The sequence below is a fragment of the Uranotaenia lowii genome, chromosome 2 (genome assembly GCF_029784155.1).
Source record: "Uranotaenia lowii strain MFRU-FL chromosome 2, ASM2978415v1, whole genome shotgun sequence".
Classification (NCBI taxonomy): Eukaryota; Metazoa; Arthropoda; class Insecta; order Diptera; family Culicidae; genus Uranotaenia; species Uranotaenia lowii.
The window spans coordinates 113087241-113104463 of NC_073692.1; the positions used below are offsets into that span (position 1 = coordinate 113087241).

The 17223-nt window shown below is 32.7% G+C and overlaps 1 protein-coding gene across 1 annotated transcript in view; it reads right to left on the bottom strand.

The window, feature by feature from the left end:
* LOC129749053 (lachesin-like) overlaps nt 1–17223 on the bottom strand; it is a 138900-nt gene that overhangs the window by 89954 nt on the left and 31723 nt on the right. The gene's annotated exons all lie outside the window — the stretch shown is intronic.

Sequence of the window (17223 nt, forward strand, 5' to 3'; positions counted from 1 at the left end):
ACAATGCATCAAAATGCAAATCAAAGATTCACCTTTTAAATCTCGTTTGCATACACTGTAATATGATTGTTTTGCATCACACGTTTGTTAATTACATCATTTCATGCATCCAAACGTTTATTTTTATATAGTAATTTAGTTTTGGCTTTTTCGGTCTTGGATGTAGATCAAACAACGATGGTTTTTGAAATACCCGACGTTTCGACCAGTTTTGTTGTTCTTTTTCAAGGGAACTGGAAATTTTATTGCAAATTATTGTTTTGAGCGTTGTTAATGATTTGTGAAATGTAGTGTTGTAACTCACTTTGCTGTCTGTTGTTTTTGTCGATTTCGTTTTAGTCTAACGGCTAGGAGTCCATTGATTGCTGCTCGTCTGTTATAAATGTACAATTGTTATCTGTTTCATGTTCATATATACATTGATTAAAATATCTTACATATTTTAACGGATGAAACGAAAAAGTTTTCATCCGTGTCACTATGATCACACTGTTAACGTTCGGTTTGAATTAAGATGGAGTGTGGATGATGTTGGGTTCATGTTAGTATGAAATGTGGAAACTGTGGGTATTGTTGATATTTGAGCTTTCTGATTGAGTTTGTAAAGGTGAAATCATGTTGTGGTTTATACTATCTAAGCTATGTGTATTGGTTCCTGTTCTATTGCAATTTTTTGTTTTTGTGTGTGTTTTAACTGCATGTAATATTCCGGCGTATGTTGAGCTGAGTTTGGCGGTGTCTGTTCTGAAGTTCACAGCGTTTTGGGTGTTGGCGATATGGCACATTTCCAATACACGTAGGGTTTGTTTATGTTGTGCTCTGTCGATGATCTTCGCTCTGCAATGTTCGAATCTGTGTGTTGTTGTTATGATATGATCCGTCATTGCCGTGGTGTCTCCGAGCTGTTTTTTTTATGTCCATGGTGTTGGTGGTTCCATTCGCTAATAAGGGTATATACGGGCGCCAGTATTGGCGAAAAATTGGCCTCAGCCATAACCTCAAACTTTGATGAGCTGACGGCCTCACCAATGATGCTAGGCGCGTTACTAAAATCAGTATTTGTTTTTTTTTAACTAATTATAATATTTCTGAATTGATTAAATTTTTTAACAATCAACAGCTAATCGTTTGAATTCATTACGGGGCGTCTCTAATAAAATTGATGAAGATAAGCCATCTTCCGCTAATGAATTTTCAAGGTGAATTTAAAACATTTGAAATGTATTTTCATGTACTGCTCGGTAAAGTAAAAAGAGTTGTATCCAACTTCTAAACGAATGCAAAATCATTCACTGTTACAAAAAAAAAGTAAATTAATAAAAGCCACGTTGATGTTGACTATGAAAATAATAGCCTGCATGCTCTGATTATTTATAATATTTTCACATAATTCGCTACATCGTTTAAGTGTGCGATACAGACAGTTGTTATTCAGTTCAGATAAATGTTGCGTTTAATTTCATATTCTAATAGAAATCTAGGGGAAAGTTGCAAATTCTCAGTACTCATGAAAACGTTTTTCAATAAAAATTCAATTTAAAATATAATCATTTTCCAAATATCAATGCACTTGGCAGCCCTGACCACCCAAAAAAATCAAAACACGAGCATCTGTGTGTCGCTTTTCCACAGGGCGAATTTGTCGATATTAGCACCGAAAAATCGCGTTTATCGTGCGCCCTTCTCAAAAATTGATTCTGTTCTCCCATGGGTTGAGGTTAGGGCTGAGGCCTCCTGCTAAGGTGGTGTTCGTGTAAAACTGTCAATATATCCTAATACCTTTTCATATTTGTTCACATCGGATTTGTGTCCATACATTCTTTTTGTTAGAGTGTTTGTACTTAATCCGATGTAAACAGCTTCACAGTCTCGGCACGGTACGCTGTAGATGATGTTCGACTGTTGGGCAGGCAAAACGACATCTTTGACGTTGGGATACAATTTTCCAACATTATTGATGGTTTTTTGGGCAATTCTAACGTTCGGAAAATTTGCTTTTAGGTCTCTGGTGATTCTGCTGGTCAATGAAGGTACGTAGATTAAGGTTCTGTAGCTGAATTCCTGAGTTGATCGTGATTGCGAAAGGTGAGTTGATGTGATGTGAATGCTATCTGTGGCTGCTTGTATTCCGTTGTTGGTGCTATGCTGCTGCTGCTGTTGGGTGATCGATGCTGTGTTTTGATGTTGTGGGGTTGTTGGTTGTACGGTTGCATGATGTTCATTATTGTTTGTGGTTCTATTTATGTTGAGTTGATTGAGTAACCTGTTGATTAGATGGGCTGGGTAGTCATTGGCTCGTAGGTGTTGGAAAATTATTTGTTTGCACTGTTGGATGGTTTGATTGGTTGTTAATTTAACAACTCTCTTCATGAAGTTGAACGCTACATTCAACTTCATTACGGTGGGGTGGTGAGAGTAGAAGTTTAACAGCCTTCCCGATGATATGGGTTTTGCGTACCACTGGGTTGATATGGTTTGGTCTGGATTTCTGATAACCACAGTGTCCAGGTAAGGAATCTTGTTTTCTCTTTCTTCTTCCATAGTAAACTGTAGCTTCGGATGATATGCGTTGAAAGCATCCCAGCAAGAAAAAATTCATTCCCGTTCATCGATTCCGCCTCCAAATGAATAAATGGGTGGTTTTCCGAAGGCGCAGCGGCTATGAGATTCCGAACTTAGAATATTTTCGGCCTTTTTTCTATAGAAGTCCAACTTCACGCACCCATACAGTTTACAATTTCTTGTTTCTTTCGTATGTACGCAATTGCTTTTCAATGTGTTGGCTCATGGTCCGTTCACTTGGTTCAGTAGCGTGGCGGCTTGTGTTGTTGATATTGCTTGCGAAGACATTCAGTTTCACCCGTGCTTCGATGCTGTGCGGACGTGGCGGTAGTTTTTCTATAGCGTCGGGCGTATGTGGAATTGGCTACTGTTTCATATATCAGTGTTTTTAAGCTTTACTTACATATGTGATGAAGTGATTTGTGATGATGTGAAGTATTTGAAAAAAAAACGAGGATCGGAATATGAATGTAAGTAAACAAAAACTTTAATTATTATATTGTAAATTGATTAACATGTTTTAAATTTAAAATTGGATTCTGAAATAAGAGTTTTGAAGAGTTTTGTATTTAATAGTCTGAATAACCAATAACCAATACATTCTGAAAAAAATTAACTATTCGTTTAAAATCAGCAGTATCATGCAATGAAAAATTGAAATACAAAAAATTGAACTATTTTCCTACGAACAATTTTGCAAAACACCATCAAAATTTGAATTATGTTATTCAAATAACATGTTTTGATTCTGTAATTTGGATTATTTAATCCAAAAAATTAACATAATCAAACATTTCAAAATACAGACCCCGTTCGTTTTTGGCAACACGTCCGGAATTTTATGTTGCCAAAATCGAATGTTGACAAAATTGAACGGTTTTTTTTTGTAACTTTTTTATTTCAAATTTTTATTTCAAATTATTCAAAATTGATGTAAAACCTAATAAGAGGATTAAATTTTTCGATTTGATTCATATATTTTAGTTTTAAGCAGTAAATCATGGAAAAAATCATGTTTTTACAGTTAAAAATTATTATAAGTAAGCCAAATTGAAAAATATCATGCTAATATTACGTTCTACATTAAATCTGAATCTGACATCTGAATCTGAATCTGACATCTGAATCTGAAATCTGAATCTGAAATCTGAATCTGAAATCTGAATCTGAAATCTGAATCTGAAATCTGAAATCTGAAATCTGAATCTGAAATCTGAATCTGAAATCTGAATCTGATATCTGAATCTGAAATCTGAATCTGAAATCTGAATCTGAAATCTGAATCTGAAATCTGAATCTGAAATCTGAATCTGAAATCTGAATCTGAAATTTGAATATGAAATACACATACACATGAATTATTTTCATAATTGTAAAATCTATGATTTTTTATAGAATATATTTGAACATTCATAAAATTTCTTTTGAATAAATCTAGTTAATTCTACAACGAATCTGCAAAATTCGTTCGTTTCAAATCCGAAATTCCTTTTTTATGTCCCGGCAATGGTTATGTTCATGTTTTGATTGTATTTCATTTTTAACCATTGAATTAAAAAATAAATTGAAAAAAAAATCTTTTAAATTTTCTTTCCTTTTTTCCTACTTGCTTTTAAAATGCTGAAATCCGAAACTCCTTCTTCAATAAACGTATCCAATAGTAAGAAAGGCTAAATTCAGAGAAAATCATTAAGTATAATAATGTAGAAAACATTTTCAAAATGACAAATCAAACAAAGTTTACTGTTGATCTTTTTATTGCAAAGTTCTTTGAAAAACATTTTTGAAATTTCATTATTTTATAAACATAAATTTATTGCAACTATAGAGTGTCGTTGAAATACAATCATCTTCTATCTTTTTTAAAATCTTTTGAAAAATAACTTAAATGCACTCTGTTTAAATTTTCAAAAGATTTATTTTCAATTTAATTAACCGTCATCATTTTGAAAATTTTTCATATTTATTTATAACTAAATTCAAACGATTACAATTATTTTCAATGGGCTCTGCAGAAAAGTATAGAAAAAACGACGAAAAACTGTAACAGCGCAGCTCGGATCCGAATCCCATCCTATGTATGCACCCTTCGGGCATCGTGCTCTGGTACGATGTCCGAGGGGCGTTTCTTCCGCTTTCGGAGCTTTCGGATGAATCACAAGGAACTCACTCGAAGGTCGCGTTCACTTCCGGCGACTCCGGCTGCAATTCTTGTTTCAACTGCTATTTCGCAGTTTCGCTCCGGATTTATTTCGCTGCGAAGCGGAAAATTCATTTCAAAAATCACTGGGATCTAGCGTAGTTCGTGTTTTGTCCGCAGGTAAGGCCAGTAGAAGGTCGTCTACGAACTTGCGAAGGTATGGTATTTCGAAATCCAGTGTGCCTATGACCGTTTTTATTAAGGTGTCGACCACTAATTCTGCTAGAATTGGTGAGAGACAACTCCCCATCGCTGTTCCTTCCGTTTGTACGAAGAAAGTATTCCTGAATTGGAAATAGGAACTTTCTAAGCAGAACTCGACAATTTCCAAAAACAAGTCGAGATTTATGTTGGTGCAGTCTCTAATGTTTTTCCATTCTGCTATCAGATTGCTGATTACTAGATGTCGTGGTATATTTGTAAAAAGAGATACAACATCAAATGATACCAGTACATATCCTTGTGGTAGCTGGACTGTGTTGATTTCTTCGACAAATTGAAAGCTGTCCTTTATGCTGAAGCTACTTTTTAAACCCCCTTTTAAAATCTCTGCCAGGTATTTAGAGAGAGCATAAGTTGGCGTCGTTATGTTGGGGACTACTGGGCGAAGGGGTAAATTTGCTTTGTGAGCCTTCGGTTGTCCATAAATCCTGGGACAGATTGAATTTGCTGCTTTGAGACGATATGCCACATTCTTGTCTAATAATTTTAGGTTTTCTAATCGCTTGATAAACTGATTGGTTTTGGGTTGTATGGAGGATGTCGGGTCTTTTTTGATGATTTTATAAATTGGATCTTCCAACAAGATTTTCATTTTATTGTTGTAGTCCTCGACATACATAATAACAGTCCTTCTGCCTTTATCAGACTCTAGAATGAATACGTCTTTGTTTTCTGTTATGAATTTCTTAGTTGTGATTTGCGCTGTTTTGCAGAAAGTTTTTAGCGGGGTATTATGATCGATATTTTTGCTTGAATTGATGTAGTTCTGTATATGGTCCATACAAACCAAAACCAATCAGTTTAGCAAGCGATTAGAAAGCCTAAAATTATTAGACAAGAATGTGGCATATCGTCTCAAAGCAGCAAATTCAATCTGTCCCAGGATTTATGGACAACCGAAGGCTCACAAAGCAAATTTACCCCTTCGCCCAGTAGTCCCCAACATAACGGCGCCAACTTATGCTCTCTCTAAATACCTGGCAGAGATTTTAAAAGGGGGTATAAAAAGTAGCTTCAACATAAAGGACAGCTTTCAATTTGTCGAAGAAATCAACACAGTCCAGCTACCACAAGGATATGTACTGGTATCATTTGATGTTGTATCTCTTTTTACAAATATACCACGACATCTAGTAATCAGCAATCTGATAGCAGAATGGAAACTCAATCAGAAAGTTCAAATATCAACAATACCCACAGTTTCCACATTTCATACTAACATGAACCACATCATTCACACTCCATCTTAATTCAAACCGAACGTTAACAGTGTGATCATAGTGACACGGATGAAAACGTTTTCGTTTCATCCGTTGAAATATGTAAGATATTTTAATCAATGTATGTATGAACATGAAACAGATAACAATTGTACATTTATAACAGACGAGCAGCAAACAATGGACTCCTAGCCGTTGGACTAAAACGAAATCGACAAAAACAACAGACAGCAAAGTGAGTTACAACACTACATTTCACAAATCATTAACAACGCTCAAAACAATAATTTGCAATAAAATTTCCAGTTCCCTTGAAAAAGACCATCAAAACTGGTCGAAACGTCGGGTATTTCAAAAACCATCGTTGTTTGATCTACATCCAAGACCGAAAAAGCCAAAACTAAATTACTATATATCATTACCGGTCGAAAACATTAACCTAACCTCAGTTTATTTTTATGATAGATTTAATAGATTTTTTTCGTAGTATTTTTAACCCTAAAGTATGCAGCACCCTTAGGCTTTTTCTTTAAAAACATTTTTGAGGGAAAATTTAATTCGTACAAAACCCAAAATAACTGAAAAATTCAAGTTTGTTCCAACTAACCCCTTTTTCTTAGTAAGGTGGAAATTGCATATGTTTTTGTGAATTTGAAAATAATTGGTGAAACCAATATTTTTTCTGTCTTCGCCAATTTGATGGCCTATAAACCTAAAAACTTTTGATGTACAAGCGGTATGATTATCTGAGGACATTAAATTTTTGAAGCCATTGAAGTTGAAATTGACCCGAATGACAATTGTTAAAGGGTCTTTAATAAAGATTATTGATAATAATTGAAGTTGAAAAGTTGCATGATGTCCCAGTTGACGATAGTCAATTTTTTTTTGTTTCGATTATAGTCGTTTTACCATCTTTACGGCATTCGCGACTTTATCAAGATTGCAGTTAGCGGATCGTTATTAAAAAACCTATCCGGTACAACTGTGTTCGATGTTTATGCTTGGGCTCGAATTCACGGACATCGGCTCAGGAGACAACAGACTTGCCAACTGAGCTATATCACAGGCCCAGTAAACTATTAAAAACTAGTTTTAATTCGTGAACATCATATCGAGTAAAATAGAATGTCTTAGGCCTATAGTGATTGAAGACTTAATTCCGTCGGAGGCGAGCCAATTTTATGGCATGTTTATTAACACTTATTTTTAAACAGATTTTGGTTCAAAAGATTTCTCAGTAAATTTACATTTTATACTGAAACTTACACTTGGAAAATTCTCCATGGACGAGGGGGTTTAAACTTCGCAGTGGTTCATAAATTAGAAATTGTTAAATAGGTTCAATATACAATTTTCAATACATATAATGTTATCTTAATGATGCCTTTTTTTAATTGCAAAAACCAAAACTTTAACACTAACAAACGCGCGCACTATAGAATGTATGACTTTTTTTTTGTTCATGTTATTAACATTTCCGTGCAATATTCAGGCTTTTTATGTGCTTCAGTCTTTTCAATTAACGAGCGATTCGGCTTCGTGATGCCGAGCAGTACGGTCCGGGTTTTACGAGCGCTCTGTGATCATAAAGTATTTCATTTGAGGACGATTATTTCGTGAGTGTGAAGTGAAGAAGTCTAAATTTGAATTGAATTTTGTTCCGAATAGTAATATAAGGAGGAATTCGGTTGTCTCTGAATTTAGAAACAAACTTTTTAAAAAAAAATTCGTTTGATTGTGCGTTTGCATTGCGGGATTATGCGGGCAGCAGTGTGCGAGTGTCTATCTCCCGTGATTGGGATGCATTTTAACATGTTTTTCATTGACCAAATGATGTGTGGGGCTTAGTTGTGGGTTCTTCCGACGATACTCGAAAAGCTAGTGATTCGGAAAAAGAGGAAACGATCGCAAAAGAAAATTGAATCAATGTGAAAGTTGTGTTAATTTTTATTTTTGGTATTCCAACTGGAGCAAATCGGAGATGGGCACATTTGATTATAAACCAGACGAGAGGCGAACTCCAGACATCAACAAACTTGGTGAGATTGTTCCATTACATACCGCTTTAATTTGAACCTGCAAAACCTAGCTCTTCGCCAAGGAATATTTAAAGGAGGTAGTGCCGAGGCAGCCTTGCTTTAGTATTAGTACCGCCCGTGACGTCACTGTTGCCAATCATCTGTGAATTTATATGGAAATTTTTTCTTTTTTATTAGAAATTACAAAAATTTGAAGATTTTTTCAACTTTGAAGTCACACAATTCTAGAAATATTATTGTTCTTCCAGACTGATACTTAAAAAAGTTGAATGTAGTAGTTGTTTTGCTTTAATTCAGACGATTGAAGTTGCTGAGGTATCCTAACTCAAATTGACAAAACTTGATAATTAGTTCAAAATTTTGCTTATAAATGTTGAAATCAGTTAGGTTTGAATCGTTGATAAAATAAAATAACCAAAAATAGTATTTTTCGAATCCAACCACAATCTTTTATTTGAATTTAGTAAACCAAAGTTGCAATGGTTTTATTGGGGTTAATTGTTCTAAATTAGAAATTCATATGGTACACCATGTTAGATTCAAATCATGACGATGAGGTGCACTGCCATAAACTACCAATCAGACCTTTTGAAAGGGGAAAATTATTATTTTTGCTCGTTTCACATAGAGCATGACTGTGCATTCAATACAAATTCAAGAATAATACACACTTCAGTCTATTAAACACAAAAAAAACCTTATAGGGGAGAGGCGGGCTATATGCGCATATTAAGGAAAACACTTATTTTCTCCCATATTCCAATAGAAAGGAGTCTGAAAACTATATACACATGAGCGGACATCTGTTTTATATACGTTAGAGCAATTTTTCTGATAAAATTTCTTACAGTTTTTGTGAAAATAATTTTATAATAAAAGAAGTCAAAATAGCCGATTTCCAAAACTGGCGGGCTAAATGCGCATATTTATGTTTTTAGCTATATTTCATTAACACTTGCAATATTTTGATATTGTTTAATTGAAAATGGCAGAAACGGATGTTAAGCATACGTCAAGGCTGAAATTTTGGTTAAATTTTTTACATCACTAGTTCTTTTGCATGAAAGATAGTTAGGTATGCCATATGGCCATATTTCATGGTAATATTTTGTTCATATCGTATTTTTATCGGATCAGCATGAAGTTCTTCTTTTTTCGCTGTAAGATCGTGATTTGAGCGTAGATTTTATGTTTAAATGATAAAAAGTAAAAAATGTATAAGACTAATCCATTTTTCTTGATATAGGCATTTAACCTGCCATGATATGGGCATTCAGAACCTGTCTCTTATTCCAGTATCTTATCAGTTACAACTTCGCCAAAACTTCAATTTGTTGAATATCCGATTTCCAGATGAATGAGAAAGAAAAACCATTAAAATTTTTGTTCACAGAATCTGTACGCACGATAATTAAAGTGCAATATATTATAACAAAACAGACAAAAATCTTGTTTGAATTTTTAAATTTTTTCGACTTTATATAACAATTTAATTTTTAATGCCATGTGTTATAAGCGTATTACCCTCAAACTGCACTGATTAGATATGATGAATCTCCAGCCATATCGTTAATCGGCTGTATGCGCATATTACCCAATATGGGCATTTAGGAACACTTCCCCCTAACACAATCAACTAGTAACCTTACAACATAATCCGAATCAAATTGGATTTTAATTTAGTTCTTTAATGTGTTTAATTTTGAAATTTTGGGTTCTACCAGTATAAACCTTCGACAGCTTGGCAACAGTGACGTCACGAAAAAAATCCAATATGGCTCTCGGCACTACCTTCTTTCAATATTCCTTGGCTCTTTGCAGTTTTTCTCCTTCCCTGAAGGTCTTATGCTATTTTTCGATCAACAAACATAAACATGTTGCAACAAGTTTATTTCGATCACAGCAATCGGGAAAAAGGTTTTTTTACCACAGTTGAATAAATAAGTTTGAATTGGTGTTGGTGATTATGGGGAATCGGGAAAAGAAGTGAGAGAGCAAACATTTTGGATGTTCTCTTTGTTAAGCGGGCCACAGACTGCACAACATTTGTACAAATGCGATGAAATTCGATGAAATTTTGTAGCTGTAAACACGATTTGCATAGTGTATGGCACTGCTTGAATGAGCGCCCAAACGGTTGGAATAAAATCGGTCGGGATCGAAATATTTTGTACAAAACATCCTCCCAGCCGAGGTGGAGATGGTTTTTTTTGTTGCTGTTGCTGTTTTCGCCAGCAATCGTTTGTGTTCGCGTGAAAAATGTTTGTATAGTGTGTGGGCGAGCATAGATCAAACAATCGTCGTGGAATCATCGAATTTGTTCAGGCCATTTGTGTAGTCTATGGCCCGCTTTAGGTTGCATATGTATTCTCTCAACGCCGAGATACAAACACATTTTTGAGTATCATCGATAGGTTCAAGTATTGAAACTTCTAAATGTAATTTGTGCTGGCATTTTTGTACTGACATAATAAAATCAATCACCAATTTTTATTAACATGCCTTAGCTCATTCTAAACTGATAGCGTTAGTATTTTCTTTATTCTTTCTTAGAGGTGGCTGCCGGAGTACATCGAACCGAAAGCAAAAGTTCAGTATTGTAGGTATTTAGAAGACACTTGGTTGAAGCATATTAACAGCTTGTCCTATATCAGAAAATTTAAACTTTTGCCTGTTGCCAGTATGCATTCGACATTCCGGTTGTGTTTTTAAGAAGTTATTTAAAAAAAGTTACAAATGTTTAGCAATACTCAATTCGTGTACAGTTTAATATTTTATAACTAATGTATTCTTTCCTTTTCATTCCTATAATTAATTAATCTTCAAATGAAAATATGTTGAATCTTTATTTTTATTTTTAATTATATTGAAGCAATTTTCAGGAAATTTCTTGAAATTTCAACTCACTTTTTTTTTTATAGATATTCACCTTTAAATTCGAAAATGCAGCAACACTTAATTAACTGATTTTAGCACTTTATAAAGAGTCATGAACGTAAGCGGATTTCTCGATGTTGGTTCACTTTTCTTAGGAGACGCTCAAAGGAGACAAACAAATACACTAAAAGCAGTGTGGCCACTAATTTCAATGCTTTACTTTTCTGTTCAATGTTGATTGGATGAAAATTTGTTGCAGGCGAGGTTTTCGCCATTTTATTGTTATTTATAGTTTCTTGAATTACTTTTATTATCCCTCCCTCGTGATGTATCAAATCCAAGTGAAAAAAAGACGGATTTCAAGTTTGTTCCGGTCTTATGTAGTTTCTAATTTCCAGGATATTGACGTCAACTTGTGTTGTGAATGTTTTACGGAGCTGTAAAATAATGACTTGAATTTTTTCTGGCAATAAAAAAATCGTACTATCAAAGAACACCACATGCACAGCACAAAATCTAATATTATTCTTACCAGTTGCGAAATGCAGACGATATTATTGTCGAATCTTCGTATTAACAGTTTTTAGTTTCAGCACCTTGTATAAAATGCAGATTACACATACATTATTCATGTTTCCTTGGATGTTGAAGATTCTTTTGAATGCTTCTACGATGATAACGATTTTAATTATTTCCAGAGAAATTTTTAAATGCGTCTTCTTTATGATTATGTTAATTTTTGAATATGCTTTGCTAATAGATTTTATACGTAAACATGCAGAACGATCATCTCATAAGTAATCATGCAGAAAGCAATATCAAAATAAGAATACTTTCTCCCCTTTTTACCCTGGATACCGTAAGTGCATCTGCTTATGATTCTTGTTCTTTCTTTCTTACAAAATATCAGGCTCTCTTTTATAATGATTATTAATATCAGTATAGAAATTCAACCAATCATTTAAAAAATCAGAAAATCTATTTATTCATCGACAACTAGATCATATTATTTACATAAATGCATGTTTACTTATGATATGTTCTGTATTATTTATTTATTATTGTGTCTACACTATCAGGTTCACTGTTTTATTGTTAATAAACTATATTACATTTACATTTATAAACCTCCAGGCAGACCAGAAAAAATTCAACCGATGCAACAACACTTAATACCTTAAGACTAATAATTGAAAACGTGCGACTCGTCGCAGGTTACAAAACGATTCAACCGTTACCTTATATGGAATATGTTGTAGTTAATTTTTCATGATGAAATATGGTGAGTTATTCAATTTTTAGCTATAGACTTAGACATGCACCTCAGCACCGGATTCTATTTAGTCATAAATATTTATTCATTTTCAGATATTCATGGAATATATAGTTTCAATTGGTACACATAAAAATTGTGTAGATTCTCTTTTCTCGAGTCTCACTGTTTACTTTTTATTTATATCGCAATTAAATTCTGAATTCCTTATTATTTTATTGATTATTTCCTGAAGCATGTACACTGCCAACATAATGTAAACATTTATTATAACATTTATTTTATTCGTTTACTTTGACAATATAGCTTCCCTGAATTATTATTTGTAGGGCGTGGTCATGTTTACTGTTCTTAGTTTTTTGTACTTAAACTGAATTTATCATTTTCGATATTTTGTTCAAATATTTTGCTTCGCAATTTTTTAATAGTATAAAATTTGTTCATTTTAGATCAGATGGAAATAAGTATGGTTATATTACTGAATAAGGTCGGTTACAGCTAAAGGTAAGCTTAGAGAGTTGTGAGGTAAGATGGGTATAAAGGTAAGGTTATTCGGTTGTATAAATATATCATTTATTGACTATATTATATAAGAACGTCCAATCAGTTGCCAGCTGGGCAGGTATCTACACGCATGCGGAATACCTGTCAAAGATTTATAACACTGAAAATGTTATGAATTTTATACGGTTGCGAAACTGTTTGCTTGTTCTACAAATAATACATACACATACACGAAATACATTCATTACATGACAGTTTAAACGAAGCCATGGTGTCGGGTATGTGGTATTTTGCATTGAAGATTGGCCGAACTAATAATCTAAAGAATGCAATTTACCGCATACGTTGGCGAAACTGCGGTGAATCCGTGCACCCATGGTGGATTATCTACATACATCTACATACATTCAGTCTTTTCAATTAACGAGCATTCAACTCTATGCTATGAATTCTTGAAAATATCGCAACATAAAACTTCAAAAAAAACGGCTTCAAACCCCACTTCCTTCGTTCAGCTGATGATTATGGCTTTAGGATTGCCCGATACTATGAACTCTATGCCGCGCCATCAAAGCCAAAAGAAGTCATGGTCGCAGCGGGTAATTTTGACGTACCTACCAAGTACATTTGCCACCCGCTTTTTTCACACCCTTTCATTCATTTCGCTTTGGTCTGCAAGAAAAACCGCATGGAACTGAAAAATGGTTATGTGTTTACCGACACTTTGTTTCTGTTCTAACACTTCGTTGTTGTTGAAGATGATGATGGTGATGTTTGGTGGAAGGTACTTCATTCGACTGATTTTTTGTGACGCTACTTTCCTTCCTTCCTTCCGAAGAACAATCGTTTCGTTTCCATTGCCGGTTAATTTCCTCAAATGGGCCATTCTAGGGGCTGGGGCGTTAGGTCAGAGATAAGCACAGCGTGCTGCTATTTGTGAACTTGGCGTGAATGAGGCCTATCGCGACCTTTCCTGGCGCTAGGCGTAAGTTTTTCTCGAAGAAAATTGACCCATTCAACGACGGTTTCTGGTTTTTGGGAAATAGTTACTGCTCGGGAAAAGGGTTAGGCATCTTTTGTGTTGGCAATCCTTTCAAAGTCATGGGGTAAGAATAATCTTTTGTTGATTTGGCTCCTGTCTGTAAAGTTTGCATTATCTTGCTGAGCCAGGAGGACAATTCAATGGAACAAAGAATGAAGGCTTTTTATTGGAGGTATTCGTGGGATATAATTAAAAAATCAAGTAGGTGATGATATTGTGAGATAATGAAGTGTTTCAAATTGTGACTGGGGCTTCAACAACAAAATTTCAAATATTTTAATTTTTTATTCATCTATATTGTTGAGCCATCAACACGTTCACCAAAGCATCGAACCATTGCTGTATAGTTGCATGAAATTCATATTTCTATTTTTTTACTCATCTGTGTAACAATCAGCACTTTTCTTTGTAAAAATTCCTTTTTTATCTTTTACTCATATTTTTCTCTTTTATTAGAGGACGGTGAAGTCAATCGTAAACTGAATTCAGGTCTATAGGCCACAAAAATTTTAAACTTCCAAATCATTCGACAGATTTCATAACATGGGTGATGAGAACATATTTATAAGTAGTTCCTATATAATAAGAATAAGAGTTATAAAACCATTCGTTAATTATACTCCTGAAATTCTGAAAATGATTCTCCAATTACTTTCAAATAAGAAATTTACACATTTGTGATTTCAATCATACAACACTATTTAAATAATATATCTCTTTATCAATCATGGCCATAGCAACAGGAGATGTGGGGGATAAACCCACCATGAGGGTCCATTCAAAGCAAGCAAGATATTTCACTCTACACCCAAAATTTGTAATTCTTAATCATATTTTAATGATGAAGTAAGGTTAATCGAATTAATCGAAAGTAACAATCTTGACTTAGAGCTTACGGAAAAATCTCGAAAACTAATCCCAGCAGTTTTTCATAATTTTCTCTCTTATTGATATACATTCAATTCTGAATGCCAAATTTTAAATATGATTCAACTCATTTCAGAGATTCTGGTTCCATATAATAAAAATCGAAAATGTATTTTTGTTTTCGTATTAAGGATTATGAAAAAAAATTAGGGATTATGTATATAGTTAAGGATTCTTGATATTCGGTTCGGTTCATCATAAAAAATTGTAATGGAACGCTGTGTCATCGTCATTTAAATTTCGTTTTACATTTCATTCAAAAGTTGATTCATAAATTTCGAAACTCATACGCATTTTTAACATTAAGTTAATACTTAATACTTTTCCAAACATGAAAAAAAACTTAGAAAACATTCTGAGTGTTTGTTTCATATTGAGAATCGAAGATCATGAACTTATTCTTATGCATAATTCAAACATGACAAAGCTTTAAAATGTCGGTACAGATTCATCATTTAAAATTTTTTTTTTATTCAGATTTGCAAGATGGATACACTATTGAAATAAAGAATAATCATTAAAACCCGAAACATCAGAATTAAAGTTATGGATTCATGATTAAGGGCTTTGAACCTAATTTCCATTCTTGGCTCATAATTTTGAAACTGTTGTTATGTAGGTACATTTCAGAAAACGTGTTGAAATTCCGAAACAGATTGAAATTCAAATTTTAAATCCAGGTTCAAAATTCAGACTCAGATTCAGCTCGTAAATAAGTTGCAAACTCGAAATAAAATTATCAAGATTACTATTTCGATAGTGTATCAACATTACAAGCGATCGCAGGCTTTTAATACTGAATATATTATATAATTAATATAATTAATATCGATTTCAAAATTCAATCTAAGTCAGTTCGTTTGCGCAATCTTGCTGGAAATAACAAAAATTAAGAAGGATTTGAGACTATTTTGCAAGTTTTGTATTATGTAGGGCTTGTTTAAAAATCATCCGCATAAATTGATTTTTAATTAAAAGTAACGAATGATAAAGAAACTTGTGTCTTTAAAAAAAAAAAAAAATTAAAAAGGATCGGCCCAACTCGGTTGCTTGAATTTTGTGAAAAAATTGCTGATTTTGCCCGGATTCATTTTTTGGGAAAATCAATCATTAAATTTATTATCAAGCAATTTAAATTTTTTTCTCCAAAAATAAAAAAAATATTAAGGTGAATTTATTAAAATAAACATAAACAATTTTTTTAAAGCCTGAAATATTATTCAAAATCGGGTATGTTTAAGGACAATAAACAAAAGATTCAAATGAAAGTTCCATATAATGTTAGAAAAGAATTCTTAAAACAAATTTTAATCATCAATTGGAATATTTAAGGATGTTTTTTTTTTTTCAAAATTTCTATTTTACACGAAAAACTATTCATGTAGAAAATTTTATTATAAGTTATGAAATAAAATCAAAAAATAATATTTTAATTTTTTATTCATTTATTGTTTGAGAAGAAATGTTAAAGAAAAATAAATTTTCCAGGACCCATATTTTTTTTCTTTTTATTTAAACTTCATTTTTGCTATTTTTGTCATTTTTGTCATTTTTGTTATTTTTGTCATTTTTGTCATTTTTGTCATTTTTGTCATTTTTGTCATTTTTGTCATTTTTGTCATTTTTGTCATTTTTGTCATTTTTGTCATTTTTGTCATTTTTGTCATTTTTGTCATTTTTGTCATTTTTGTCATTTTTGTCATTTTTGTCATTTTTGTCATTTTTGTCATTTTTGTCATTTTTGTCATTTTTGTCATTTTTGTCATTTTTGTCATTTTTGTCATTTTTGTCATTTTTGTCATTTTTGTCATTTTTGTCATTTTTGTCATTTTTGTCATTTTTGTCATTTTTGTCATTTTTGTCATTTTTGTCATTTTTGTCATTTTTGTCATTTTTGTCATTTTTGTCATTTTTGTCATTTTTGTCATTTTTGTCATTTTTGTCATTTTTGTCATTTTTGTCATTTTTGTCATTTTTGTCATTTTTGTCATTTTTGTCATTTTTGTCATTTTTGTCATTTTTGTCATTTTTGTCATTTTTGTCATTTTTGTCATTTTTGTCATTTTTGTCATTTTTGTCATTTTTGTCATTTTTGTCATTTTTGTCATTTTTGTCATTTTTGTCATTTTTGTCATTTTTGTCATTTTTGTCATTTTTGTCATTTTTGTCATTTTTGTCATTTTTGTCATTTTTGTCATTTTTGTCATTTTTGTCATTTTTGTCATTTTTGTCATTTTTGTCATTTTTGTCATTTTTGTCATTTTTGTCATTTTTGTCATTTTTGTCATTTTTGTCATTTTTGTCATTTTTGTCATTTTTGTCATTTTTGTCATTTTTGTCATTTTTGTCATTTT